Below are 14,361 nucleotides of genomic sequence, written 5' to 3' on the forward strand. Positions count from 1 at the left end.
TTAAGAATATTTATATTTATTACCCTGGAGTTCATACCAGTCATAATAATTTACTACTAGCGCTTTATAACATTAAATCATACAGTAATAACTTATAATTACCAAGAAAAAGAATACATTTGACTCCGAGAGCTTAGTGCATTGTCTGAGAGGGAGTGCTAATTCCCAGTTTCGCCAATAGATGGCATCAGGGTGCACTCCCTGGCAGTCTCACACCAGCGCGCCCGTTTCTGACGCGCGGGCCCCAAATTACTGTCAGCCCACCATCATTACAGTTCCGTTACAAGGTTTTCGAAACGACAATATTTGGTAACTTTCTGCCTGGAAATTCTTCTGCATAACGGCGCCTTGTTGCTCGACTGTTGCATTACGCCTCCCATGTAATGAGATGCAGGTCACTTATCAGCCTTCAGGATCTGGGAACCTCAGTAGAAACTTTGGTATAAGCACAACACAACCGCAATATAGACAGTAATAACGTAATTCTTTATCCAGGGACGTGGACACTGCTAGCAGTAATAGAAACTTACTCTTGTTAGTGGTAAGATGTATTTGCACATAAGATTTCAAGATCAACTTGTTGCATACGAAGAGATAAAAGCAACTGAGAGCCTTTTCCCCAGGATGTCCAGTGTCAGACCCTTCCAGGAACCCCCGGCGCGGAAATGGTGTAACTATGACATTCGTGTCACAAAACAAAAGATTTTCTTTTCAGCTCTCCTAAGAAATCTATAAATTTGGGAACGTATTTGGTTTTACACATTGTGTAAAAAATTTGTTGTCGGTAAAGGCAGAAGCTCCATGAGGCTGTTCGCAAATTATTCTATGGTCTGTAGGAAGGATGCAACGCCAAAAGGCTGTAGCGAAATGAAGGAACATCTGATGAAGATGGATGATTGGTGCAGGTGCTGGTAGTTGACCCTGAAAGTAAAGAAAACTTAAAATATTCCACATAAATAAAGAAAAAAATCTACACTGTCGAGTCACATTAATGTGACCAATGCCGATTTTCGACGTCAGCGTGCGATAGCCATTCGCTAGCGGCAGTTGACAACAGTACCAATGGACGTATTACAATGCGTCTCGCGGGGACAGAAACAGCGCAGCTGTTGTCTTTACGCGGAAACGGAGCGGTTTATCTGACGTCATAAGGTGCGTAACATTCTATTTTGGGCCAAGACTGGAACCATTTCCGAGAAGGATAGGTTCTTAAACAGCGTGGCAAAATGGTGCCTTTAAAACCCGGCGCCGAGGCAACAATCACGAACCACAGCCCGTAGGTAACATGGGTGCACTACGACAGTGGAGATTTGGACAGGCCAATAACCGTGCAAATGAAACTTCCTGACAGAATAAAACTGTGTGCCCGACCGAGACTCGAACTCGGGACCTTTGCCTTGCGCGGGCAAGTGCTCTACCAACTGAGCTACCGAAGCACGACTCACGCCCGGTACTCACAGCTTTACTTCTGCCACTACTTCGTCTCCTACCTTCCAAACTTTACAGAAGCTCTCCTGAGGCAAAGGTCCCGAGTTCGAGTCTCGGTCGGGCACACAGTTTTAATCTGCCAGGAAGTTTCATATCAGCGCACACTCCACTGCAGAGTGAAAATCTCATTCTGGAACCGTGCAAATGTTGAGCAACTGACCGCACACAAGAAACATGGGGCTATCAACATTATCCTCAGCGACCGTACAATGAACGGTTGCTGCGTGTGGCGACTCCGCAGCAGGTTCAAAAATAGCTCTGAGCACTACGGGACTTAACATCTGTGGTCATCTGTCCCCTAGAACTTAGAACTACTTAAACCTAACTAACCTAAGGACATCACACACATCCATGCCCGAGGCAGGATTCAAACCTGCGACCGTAGTGGTCCCGCGGTCCCAGACTGAAGCGCCTAGAGCCGCTCGGCCACAACGGCCGGCTCCGCAGCAGGCATCTGGTTCATATACCTTTGCTGGCTGCTGTTCTTGGGCAACGAAGGCTGGAATTTGCACGGCGATATACCATCTCACATTCGAAAGAACATCGTTTGCAGAGTTTTCAAAGAAACAGGAGCCGAAAAGTGCGAAAATTGCCGCAAAATCACCTTGACATCTGATGCATCCAAGATGCTGACAATAATAATAGACAGAACAATGGATAAAAATGTTGAGGATCTGTTAGATGACGACCATTTTCGCTTTAGGAAAGATGAAGACCCCAGACAGGCAGTTCAAACGTTCCGTTTGATAAAGGAAGCAAGGCCGAAGAAAAAACTGGGTACGTTCGCAGGAACTAGTCAACTTGAAAAAACAAAAAAAAAACCTTTTACAACTAAAGGCATTCGAAATTCTGATAAAGTTAGTGGTATACTATAGGGGAAAGTCGTGTAGCGTACATTATGTACAATAACCAATGGGAAGCAATAAGAGTGGAAGAAGTGCATGGATTAAAAAGGGTGTAAGACGTGGATGAAGCCGTTCGCCCGTACTGTTCAATCTACTAGTCGAAGAATCAATGACGGAAATCAAAGATAGGTTCAAAGTGGAATGAGAAATCAAGGTGAAAGATATCCATTATAAGATTCGCTGGTGACATTGCAATCCTCAGTGAGAGGGAAGAAGAACTACAGGATCTGTTGAATGCAATGAACAGTTACATGAATACAGAACATTGGCTGAGAGGAAATCGAAGAAAAATGAAAGCAATGAGAAGTAGCAGAAATCAGAAAAGCGAGACACTTAACATCAGGATTGGTACCCACGATGTAGATGAGGTTAAGGATTTCTGCTACATAGGCAGCTAAACAACCCGTGTCGGACGGAGCAAGGAAGACATAGAAAGCAGACTAGCACTGTTGAAAAGGTCATTGCTGGCCAAGAGAAGTCGCGTAGTTTCAAACATAGGCTTTAATTTGAGGAAGAAACTTTTCAGAATGTATGTCAGCAGCGCAGAAATGTATGTCACTGAGATACGGACTATGGGAAAACTGGAATAAGAGAGAAGCATCTGAGATGTGGTGCTACAGAGGAATGTTGAAAATTCAGTGGACTGATGAGGTAAAGAAGAAGGTGGTTCTCTTGAGAATCGGCAAGCAAAGAATATGTGGAAAACACTGAACAACTGAAGTGACAGGATGATAGGTCACCTTTTAAGACAATAGGGTATAATTTCCATGATACTGCTGGGAGCTGAAGAGGATACAAACTGCTGAAGAAGATTGAGTTTGGAATACATCTACCAAATAATTGATGGCATAGGTTGCAAACGTTACTCTGAGATGAAAAGGTTAACACAGGAGAGAAATTAGTGGGGGGGGGGGGGGGTGCATAAAAGCAGTCATAAGGCTGATGACAGCCACAAGTGATGACAGGTAGCCTTTTCAGACAATCATGTTTTATGCTCCACTGTGCTTTGTGGGTTGGAGGATGTTTTCAGGCATTCGTTGGTCGACCTCGTCCTTCTGGAAACCACAATGGATCAATACAATTATCCATCTATCCTTGGAGACCTTATAAACCTCGACATGCAGTTCGACTTCCTTTGGTACGACGGCATCTCTCAGCAGTATCAGCGGGACAATGTAACATGTCGTTTGAAAACCAAAACCCGTCTTTAACGATCACCAGAATCAACACTTCACTTTAATCTATGGGGAAAGTTATATCAAAAGATCTACAAAGAAACAGAGGCTGCTGCCGGAAACATAAAACGCATAGTTGTCTGCTGGGATAATTTCAGATAAAAGTTTGATTACTATTAATGTCTGTCCGTAGTCTCTATGTGAGTGCCGAAAGTCATCTTTTAAGTATTTCGTGAGAAAACCATAAAAGTTAACTCATGTAACGTACCTGAGTTGCGAGTTTGCTTGGATTTGGTTCAGTAGGGTAGACGTTTCTAGAACCTCTTGTCTTGTCGATGGGACAGTGGTTTCCGGTACTTTTATGTCGTTAATAGTTGATCAGACACCTCGGACACTAAGTCATTGAAGTTCTCTTACAAGTTATTTTTCAATGAAAAAGGAGAAAGTATTTAGTTCGATTAAAAAATGTCAGCATCTTTACTCTGCATCTATGAGTACTAAATGTTCATTGAATACTTCTGACAATACATCTCATTTTGCACTGTAATTCGACGAAAATCACACTCAATATATTTATTCTTTCTGGATACAGTAGTTGCTTGTTGTCTTAGCTTTTCTGCCTTGTGCGATGCTTGTGCGGTTGTGACTGCTACATATGATGCTGGGGCCGGTGCCGGTAGTGAACTGCAATTTTTTTTATGACAAAAAATTTGTGACCATAGACGTGAAGTAAAGGAAATTTATTCTATATTCGGGTCACTGTTCAATTCGCGACCATGTCACAACTTGTGATCTACATGAATAGTAAGCTGGTGAGAATGATTTTGAAGATGTCATACTTCAACAATGTCTTATGTTGTGGGAGTCGCAGTAGTAAGTTCAATTTCTTCAGGTTACTTTCCATTCGGATGCACTTAGCGTCTGTATGTGCGTGCAGCAATCAGTCATCCTTTTCAGATTTTATTCTGCAAATCCAGATTTCCGATAGTAGCTAGCCCTTTTCAGTGCGCTATTTTTTATTCTCAATGACAGTTCTTTGAGTATTTAAAGAACTGTGACTCACGCCGGAACAACAGGGACTTACATGCATTGAGAATAAAAAAATAACGGGTTGATAATGGCTAGGTACTAGCCGAAATCTGGATTTGCAAAATAAAATCTGAAAAGGACGACTGATTGCTGCAATCTATAATTTGTAACTTCAATTGCTGTTTGATGTTTAGAAGTACACAGTGGTGAAAAGTAGGTTGTGTAGCAGGCGAAGTTCCAGGTGCTGACGCAACCAGTGGCAGTGGAAGATGCACAGTATGAAGTGAGCACAGCAGAAGATACTATGGAAACGGTCACAGAAATGACAGCGATGTCGGCGACTATAGCGGCTCATAAGGTAGGAGTGGACGCTCACAGTGACTCAGCTGACAGACACTTAGGCTGCGTCCCAGGGATAGATTCAGAGTGGAAATTTTTTTTTTTTTATAACACCGATATGACCCTAAGATTAACTCATGGCAGTCTCTCGATGACTCTATGAGGAATTTCAATCTCTGATTTTGGGTTCGAGTTGCCCGCACAGAACGAATATACAAGGAAAGCTACCGCTTCTCAACTCAAATCCATAGAAAAATATGTACTGGTGGCATCTAACAGAATATTCTACTGAAGTAAAACTAGTAATAATAAAAGAGCAAGAATATATATGGCTATAATTAAGGATCATATCGTGCTTCTCTGCAGTTCATTGCCAAGGATAGAACATAAATCGTTCTCGATGCACTCACGTTGCTATCAGAACGTGACTAAATTACGAACAATATCTGATCAACCAGACTATCAAATGTTTCACCAATAAAATTTGTAACCTCCCCACAAAATTACATTCTCATTTTTGTGTAACCTCAAAACAAAAAAAGAATTCCTAAACTTCTCAACAGTAGAAATTGTAATTATGTCGTTCACATTCAGTGTAACGTCCTAACAAAAAATAAATTCAGTAACCTGGTAATAATGCAATGTAACTAACCTCTCAATTAAATTGTCGCTCACTTATAACTTTTCAATAATTGACTCTGAATTCAACCTGGTAAATTTTGGACGTCAGCAGTGCTGCGTCACGGCCCTGAAAGATCATTCTGAATGAAAAAAGAAGAATTCTTACCTCAATGAAGTCGCCTGGTAACGCATATATATATATATATATATATATATATATATATATATATATATATATATGTTCTTACAATAAATGTTTCTGGAACAGCCCTGTGCAATGCTGGCCGATAGATTTGACATTTATGAAAAGAAACAACTGATTTTTCTTTTGCAATAATCGGAATGATCATGGATTGGAGAAATTAGTAAATTCTGTAAATTAAACTGAATGGTTGTTAAAAGTTATTTTTATGAGAAAGATTATTATTAGGATATTTTTAAAACATTTACATGGGACTTAAGATAACAATACTACATATGCGCGAGGCTGCTTTTTTTACCTTATACAATAATGCACAGGCTCCGGCATCGCTGCACCACGACCGGCCCAGCCAACACGATACACCAGACCAGACTGCTCGCTAGCAACTACTTACTGCTACTGCTACACAGTTCCTACTGCAGTCAACACTGCTCTCTGGTCTGAGATTCTCTTATACCTTACACATCGCAGGCAGCGCGTGAGCGATACATGGGGGTGCAAAAATTTGGCAGCGATGGTGAGTCAATTGGACTTGCCATGAGCAACAAATTTTTCTAAAATCTATTTAGTTACTATGTCTACAGTCACAGAGTAAATACATTATTGATAAGTGCAGAACATATTAAGTAATGAAATAGAGTGCACACGCACTGAGTACAGAATATATCAAGAAATGACAGAAAGTATACGCACTGAGTACAAAAGATATTAACAAATGACAAATTGCACACGCACTGTATAAGTCTTTAGCATTTTTACATAACATATCATGAAGTGAAATAAAGTGCACACGCACTGAATACAAAATATATTAACAAATGACATAAAGTGCACATGTATTGTATAAGTCTTTAGTATTTTTAGGACAACTGATCTTATTAACAAATTAAATAATGTGCACACACACTGTAAAAACCTTTAGCATTTTACAAGGACTGATTACCCTAAAAATGAAATAAAGTGCACATGCACTGTAGAAGTCTTTAGCATATTTACAACATATCATGGAGTGAAATAAAGTGCACCCACACTGTAGAGGTCTTTAGCATATTTAGGACGACTGATCTTATCAACAATTGAAATGAAGTGCACACACACTGTAAAAGTCTTTAGCATATTTAGGACAAGTAATCTTAGTAACAAATAAAATAAAGTGCACGCGCAATGTAAAAGTCTTTAGCATATTTCAAGAACTAGGAAAGGAATGGGAAGGATTGCATCATGGTTGTAGCACAGTAGGTTGCACGTAGTTGCACCGAAAGTCCATATCTTTCTACAGAAGCACAACACCAAGTGAGACAATCTGAAGTTCTCTTCCCTGAAGTATTTATCAGTGTAGCCAAGACACTGAAATGTTGTATTAATATTCAATGTTATCATTTTGGTAGTACATTAGGTACACCAAACAGTAGGACCATAATAACATCTCCATCGTTCAAGTTGGTGGACAGCATGATGTGTCAACACCACATTCTTGTAGAATCCATACTCTTTCACAAACGTAGAATTAGTGCAAAAACCAAATATAGTGCTCCACGGTCATGAGGATGGACAGGCCAAACGGATATTGCCGTAATTTCTGGTAATTAAGTCAGAAGGTGAAGGACATTAAGTCTTATGCTGGTCATCACTGAAAATTACACTAGTCTATCAACTGATCTCAATAATTGCTGGCATTCATTGGCTATTTACAGAGCATTTAAGTAGTATGTATGGAGTATTACAGAACATTATTCATAAGTCATCTATATACAGTAAATATTGGCACTCATTGGCCAGTTACAAACCATTTTTATGCCTTATTCAGAAGTCATCATTCAAAGCAAAAGGTAATTAATGGCATAGCATCTATACATAATTCATCTAATTATAGTAATTATTGGCATTCATTGACCAGTTACTAAACATGTAGCAAGTATTGAATATTACAAAACACTATTCATAACTCATCTGATTACGGTAATTATTGGCACTCATTGGCCAGTTACAAAGAATTTATACAGTTTTACAAAACATTATTCAGTATTATTCAGAAGTCATCATTCAAAACAAGAGTTAATTATTGGAATAGCATTAATACATAAGTCATCATTCAGTATTACTCAGAACTCATCATTCAAGCGACATAGCACATATTTAAAATGTAACACACTATAACTATTACTCAAGGCCTGTGGTCCAATAATACATAGATATAATGGATTCAATAAATCTGAGAAATTTGCATTATATTTAGAACTAGAAATATATCTTAAACTGGTAGCATTATTTGGTTGTATGTCGGTAAAAGCTGGGACTGGTAATAAATTTTTTTGTGCTAGCAATGCATTGCATTTGGATCGATAATGAATTGCTGGGGCATTAAAATATTTGCTTTTGACTTATTGCTGGAAATAAGAATTAATAATGTCATTCGTCATGAGTCAGCTGTAGCAAGGTTATGAAACAAGTAGAGTATATGTGATCACATTCATGAATGATACACACAAATGGGTAAAAAAAAATTCAAGTACTAGAACAGGTTTAATAATTAAGTGCTTGCAGCATATTAATATCATGAAAAGCTTCTCCTGGAAAAAATACGAAGTGGATTATTGAGCTGAAAGAAAAAATCCATATTATGCTGAAAGGTAGTGAACTTCGAATTAACAGGTAATGAAATGTGTAGTCAATATGTATGTACTCTAGCTGTCCTTTCGAAAACATTCAGTCATTATACCATGTGACATAAGTCATATTGTCAAAACGAACTGTAACAAATACTTAAATAACTACATAGCATCTGTTAACTAATAGTAAATATATAAAAGTCATCATTATCATCATCTGCAAAGAAAAACTTCATTATCCATATTACCATAACTTCATCACTATATCATCTGCAAAGAAAAAACTCATTATTCGTATTATCATATTCTTCATATAATTATTCATCATCATTTATTATCATCTGCAAAAAAGGACATTTCACTATCCATTATTCATATTACCATTTACTTCATACAACTATTCATACTACAGAGTCTCTTATTTCTAGCATATTTCATCACTGAAACTAAGATTTGTAGTTCTGTCTCACAGCCTGCTCAATCACCTCGTATTCTGAAAGAAAAATAATTAGTGAAGACTGCTATCGTAAGATGTGTATAGTATATTCTGGTTAATGCTTGTTAATTCTGATCCATTTACTCTTCCTGACAATATATTGCATTTTCTTTCGTTCATTCCGATGGTAAAATTTCCATTTCAGAGTAAACCACTGTGGTTTGTTTAATTTATCTCTTTTACACGTCATTGCTTTCTGATAATGACGAATAAGGATTAATATCTTGCATTTATATCATATACCCATTAGATAAAAACTTGTTTCTAGTGATACAACTAAGCATACAGCATAGCATGACAGAAAACGTATTAGGTCAAAAACATAGACAGTTTTCAAGTGCAAAAAATGTACACACAATATCATAATGTAGTGGCAAAAAGTGGAGAATAGTCAAGATGTTGGGATATCATAAGGCAAAATGTCAATGTCAACTGGTGTTCGTTACATCTTAAAAATTTCATAGTGCATATAGACAAAAATTCTACTTTCGGTAGGAAAACAATCATACATACACAAAAAATGGAAAATGTGCACGGTCTGATATATAACGACAAGAAAAGCGACCTGCTAACCTTACCTTGCCGGGCACTTGCCAAGAAAAAATATGATAATCATCAGTAAGTAGTCACATAAATAGAATTGCATAAGTGGTCATAAAAATATGTAAGTTTATCTGGAAAAATGTGCACTGTCTGATGTTTAACGAGAAGAAAAGCGACCTGCTAACCGTACCTTGCCGGGCACTTGCCAAGAAAAAATATTATAATCATCAGTAAATGTTCATATAAATATCTGGAAATGGCATTACAGTGTGATGAATCGTAAAGTATGTTCATTCAATAAAGGTTTAATATTGGAGACATGATGATTGCCCTTGCTTTTTCTGGTTCTCAAAGTTTTGACGTGTACTACATTGGGGTGAGGAATGCTGCGAATTCGATATGGACCTGCGTATAGAAGCTCAAATTTACTGCATCTACTCTTTCCTCTGTTGGATAAATAGTGTGTACGTACTAATATCTTCTGTCCAACGTGAAAGTCACGGCGTGTACAAACCTTTTTTTGCTGTCTTCTCCGGCGCTCTGCGGCACGTTTGATGTTGTTGAGCGCAATCTCAATTATTTCATGGTGACGTAGTCGACGAGATGTAGGAAAAGATACTAATTCTTTAATTTTGTTAGGTGGTTCTACATTTTTCAATATAACAGTCGGGGATAGCATAGTAGATTCATTTGGTATGGAGCTAATTACACCCTGGAATGACAGTATGTGTGTATCCCAAACAATATGATTTTTTGGGCAGTATATTCTACATAGTTTACCAATTTCTTTCATCAGTCGTTCACAAGGGTTCGAAGAAGCGTGATACTTGGATATATAGATCGGAGATATGTTTCTTGTTCTTAACATACGTGTCCATATAGCAGATCGAAATTGTGGTCCATTGTCGGAAATTACTTTCAATACATACCCTACATGAAATAAAAAATGTTTTACAAATGCATTCGAAACAGATTTAGCAGTAGCTTTGCGTAACGGAGTGAAGGTAACAAATTTCGAAGTGAGTTCAACAGCGACAAAGATGTAGCAAAAACCTCTATTAGTTCCGGGAATCGGACCAAAAATGTCTACAGCGGCCATGTGTCTCACTTTAAAAGGTACAATGGGATGTAACGGAGGAATATGTGATTTAGCTTTGTGGCAGATTTTACATGACGCTAAAACTCGTCGAATACGTTTCTCCATGTTGGCAAAATCACAGTTCTGTCTCAGTATAGGAAAATATTTTCTGGTTCCGTAATGTGCGTAACTTAATTTGTTAACAATTTCGTCAGGAATGCATAGTAACCAATTGTTGCTGCCAGGGTGAGAGCGGCGAAACACAATGTTATTGCGTACAGTGTAATGGTTTCTAATGGTAACATTATTCCTATCTTGCCAAAGGCGTTTAATTTCTTTCCAAACGTTGTCTTTGTTCTGGTCTTGTGCTAGGTCTCGTAATGATGCCGAAATAAAATTTTCGAATGCGACTTGCTGAACATACATGACGCTAGAATTTGCCTGCAGAAGGTGGTTGCGATGTCTTGCTGATTGTTGCTGAGAGAACGGGATTGTGCGTCTCCTACAATATTTTGTGTACCGGGAATGTGAACAATTGTAAAATTAAATTGCTGTAAATAAAGTTTCCATCTGCTTAATCTGTCATGTGAAAATTTTGCTGAAAGTAAAAACTGGATAGCTCTATGATCTGTGTAAACGGTCGTATGACTTCCATAAAGAAAATGCCTAAATCTCGTAAATGCCCATACAACACATAATGTTTCAAGTTCTGTAACAGAATAATTGCGTTCAGCAGGTGACAGAATGCGACTCGCAAATGCGATGTTTTTAATTACTGTAGTACCGTCTTCTTCAACTTCCTGAAAAATGTGTACGCCTAAAACGGTGTTAGAGCTGTCGGTGGCAATGGAAAAATTTCTAGTAAGATCTGGGTGTGATGAAAGTGGTGCATTCAACAAAGCTTGTTTCAGATTGACCAATTCAGACTGTGCTTTGCTATCTCACGATCAAATAGCGTTTTTACCCGTCAATTGGCACAATCTAGGGGTGTCTAAAGAAGAATAATGAATAAATTTACGGAAAAAGTTAATTAAACCCAAAAAGCTGCGTAGTTGTTTCTTTGTTGTAAGAACAGTAATGTCACGTAAAGCTTGAAGTTTTTCCGGGTCAGGCGCAATGCCTTCTGCTGAAATTACATGTCCAAGAAATTTTATGGAAGTTTTACCAAAGTGCGATTTGCTAAGATTAACTGTGAGTCCTTGTGCACGAAAAGTTTGTAACAGTTGTTCCAGAATCAGATTATGTTCGGACCAGTTAGCATCTGCAATAAGGATGTCGTCTACATACGTTGTGATTCTGTCTTTCATGCAAAAGTGTATATCAGATGTCGTCAAAACTAATAACATTTTCGTGAACAAGATTCTGTGTGTCAAAAGTATGGCTTACGTTGCTGGAAGATTCAATCTGTACTGTATCTAGTCAAATTCTATCTGACGCTCTATTATTTGCGGGAGGATGCTGTTGCATTTCAACTATTTGTACTGTTCTGTTATTTCTTCCTGACGTATTACGTTCGGGATGATATCTACTGTCTGGTCCATTCATGATAATCTGTTGTTGCGGATGATTCTGTTGCTGGTAAGACCGACTGTTACGCTGAAAACTATGCTCATTACATTTACGTCTGTCGTAATAATCATTGCTATACGGCGCATTGCGATATGAGTTGAAATGGTGTGTTTTCTGTACGTAGTGATTTCCTTGTTGTTGTGCGTTACTATTTGGTGGAGCTGACGCTATACGTGTAGGCGGCGAAACATTAAAGCTTGGTTGACCTCGTAGACTACATTGTTGGTTTGGTATGCTAACCGGCTTGTTTTGTTGCTGTTACGGGAAAACCCTCTATTGTTGCCAAAATGCGTCTGCGATAGCTGAAAATTTTGTACACAGTGATGATTACACTTCTGTCTTTCATTAAAATTACGCTGGTAGTTCTGGAGTGTCTAATAAAAATTGTCACTTTCGGTAAAACTTGTCATATCGGGTTTTCTTTACACGTTTCTAATCCTAGATAGATCGATAGTTGAAGAGCTGTTTGATAGAGATAAAGGATAGTAAAAGAGAAGGCAGAAGTGCAGAAAACTAAAGATGAAATAGCACTACAATGGCTCAGGGCCCTGTGCACGCTACGGCACATAGTCACGAAGTGTAATGAATCCCCTGGGGTCGCTTACGCGCTGCAAATAAATTTTAGTTTCTGCGTTACAGGCAATGCCGGTGAAAATTCAAAAACAAATTGTCGTACCCAGTCCAAAGAGTGTATCTGTGTTATGTCATTATTAAGCACTTTAAATTTCCTAACAGATAGAAAGTGTTTGTAATAAAAATTAACGTCTCTGTGTATCTGAACAGGTTCAGGCTTGTATAATAATCTGTTTGTCTATGACTGTTCGGAATCAAAGTGACGTACTCTCTCTAAATTACCTAAGTTACACTGGCTGCTCGAGTGTGACACATGCTCAAGATGTGGCATATGCTGTGATGTGTTAAAGGCTGAAATATTTTTCATTTCTGCCGCTTTAAAACGTTCGTCTATTTGGCTGTTCTGTTGTTCAAATTTCGTATCTACTTTCGCATCCAGCGTGTGTGAAAGTTCTGCTGACATTAATTTAAACTCGTCGCGTAACAGTGTTGCTTTTTCAGAACATTGTTCAGTGACTGCACTACTTTCATCTCTAAGTAATTTTGTTGTGGCTACACGTGTACTACTTAATTCTTGTGCAACAGATCTAATTTCTTCACTACTGTTCCTAGCACAAGCCTTAATTTCCTCACGAAATTGTTCTTTAGTATCATGACGTTGCACTGTAACGGCTGTAATGTGTTCACTAAGTTGTTTGTTCTGTTCATTAAGGTTGTCGTGTTTTTCATTCGACTGTTTGAAACTTTCATTAAATTGTTTGCACGACTCAGTAAGTTGTTTTAAATGGTTGTCGTACTTTTCATTGAGTTGTTTGCACGATTCATTAAGTTGTTTATAATTATTACTTAGTTTTTCGTTCCACTGTTTGAGATTTTCATTACGTTGTTTGAAATGGTTGTCTATTTTTTTATTGAGTTGTAGTAATAATGCCATAACTTGATCCCAGCCAAAATTAGCGGTTCTATTTTCTATGTTGTGTGTTGGTGTATCTGCATTTGTCACGTTTTGTGTAACCATTTGGTCATTTTCTGATTCTTGAAGAGGTTCGCCAATTGGATGTGCACTGTTAGTCGCTACACCGGAATCAAATAAATCTGACACCTTTTGAGTACATTGTTCACCTTCGTGAGAAACAAATATCTGTTCGTTACGTAAATTTTGCAAATCGGGTGTGTGAAGCTTGGCAGTGATCATTGTAACGGAACGTGCCGCGTCAATTGTTACATTTACTCTGGACATAATTGCATTTGTTTGCTCATCATTTGGATCAAAATCAATACTAGTGATCGGCACACACTGATTATCTGTAATTAGAGGATTATCACTATTACACTGAGTGTCGCAAGTATTATCGGTTAAATTATTCGAGTCGGCTATTTCACTCATTGCACATCGCGATGTACTGTTAACAGTTTTTCGCGGCATTTTCACAAATCAAAATAAACCACAAAATCAAAGTCACAGCTAAAATGTAACAAATACTATTACAACAAAGAGCAATAAATTGCCGATGATCTGTGAAAGAAAGAGTGACATATTAGTAAATGCGTTGCCCCAGATGCAAACTACATTTAAGTAAATAAGAGCAGATATATAACTAACTACTTCTCAGAAATTCACAAAGAAGTATTATCCTGGCCGGTTGTCGCCAAGTGCAACCTCCTCACAAAATTCCATTCTCATTTTTGTGTAACCTCAAAACAAACAAAAAAAATCCTAAACTTCTCAACAGT

The 14,361-nt window shown here is 38.1% G+C and overlaps 1 non-coding gene across 1 annotated transcript; it reads right to left on the bottom strand.

The window, feature by feature from the left end:
* Positions 1 to 1,362: 1,362 nt before the first annotated feature.
* On the bottom strand, positions 1,363 to 1,437 carry Trnaa-cgc. Its single transcript has one exon. It is a non-coding gene; the product is annotated as a tRNA-Ala (tRNA).
* Positions 1,438 to 14,361: the final 12,924 nt, after the last annotated feature.

Source organism: Schistocerca piceifrons, chromosome 7 (assembly GCF_021461385.2).
Source record: "Schistocerca piceifrons isolate TAMUIC-IGC-003096 chromosome 7, iqSchPice1.1, whole genome shotgun sequence".
Taxonomy (NCBI): Eukaryota; Metazoa; Arthropoda; class Insecta; order Orthoptera; family Acrididae; genus Schistocerca; species Schistocerca piceifrons.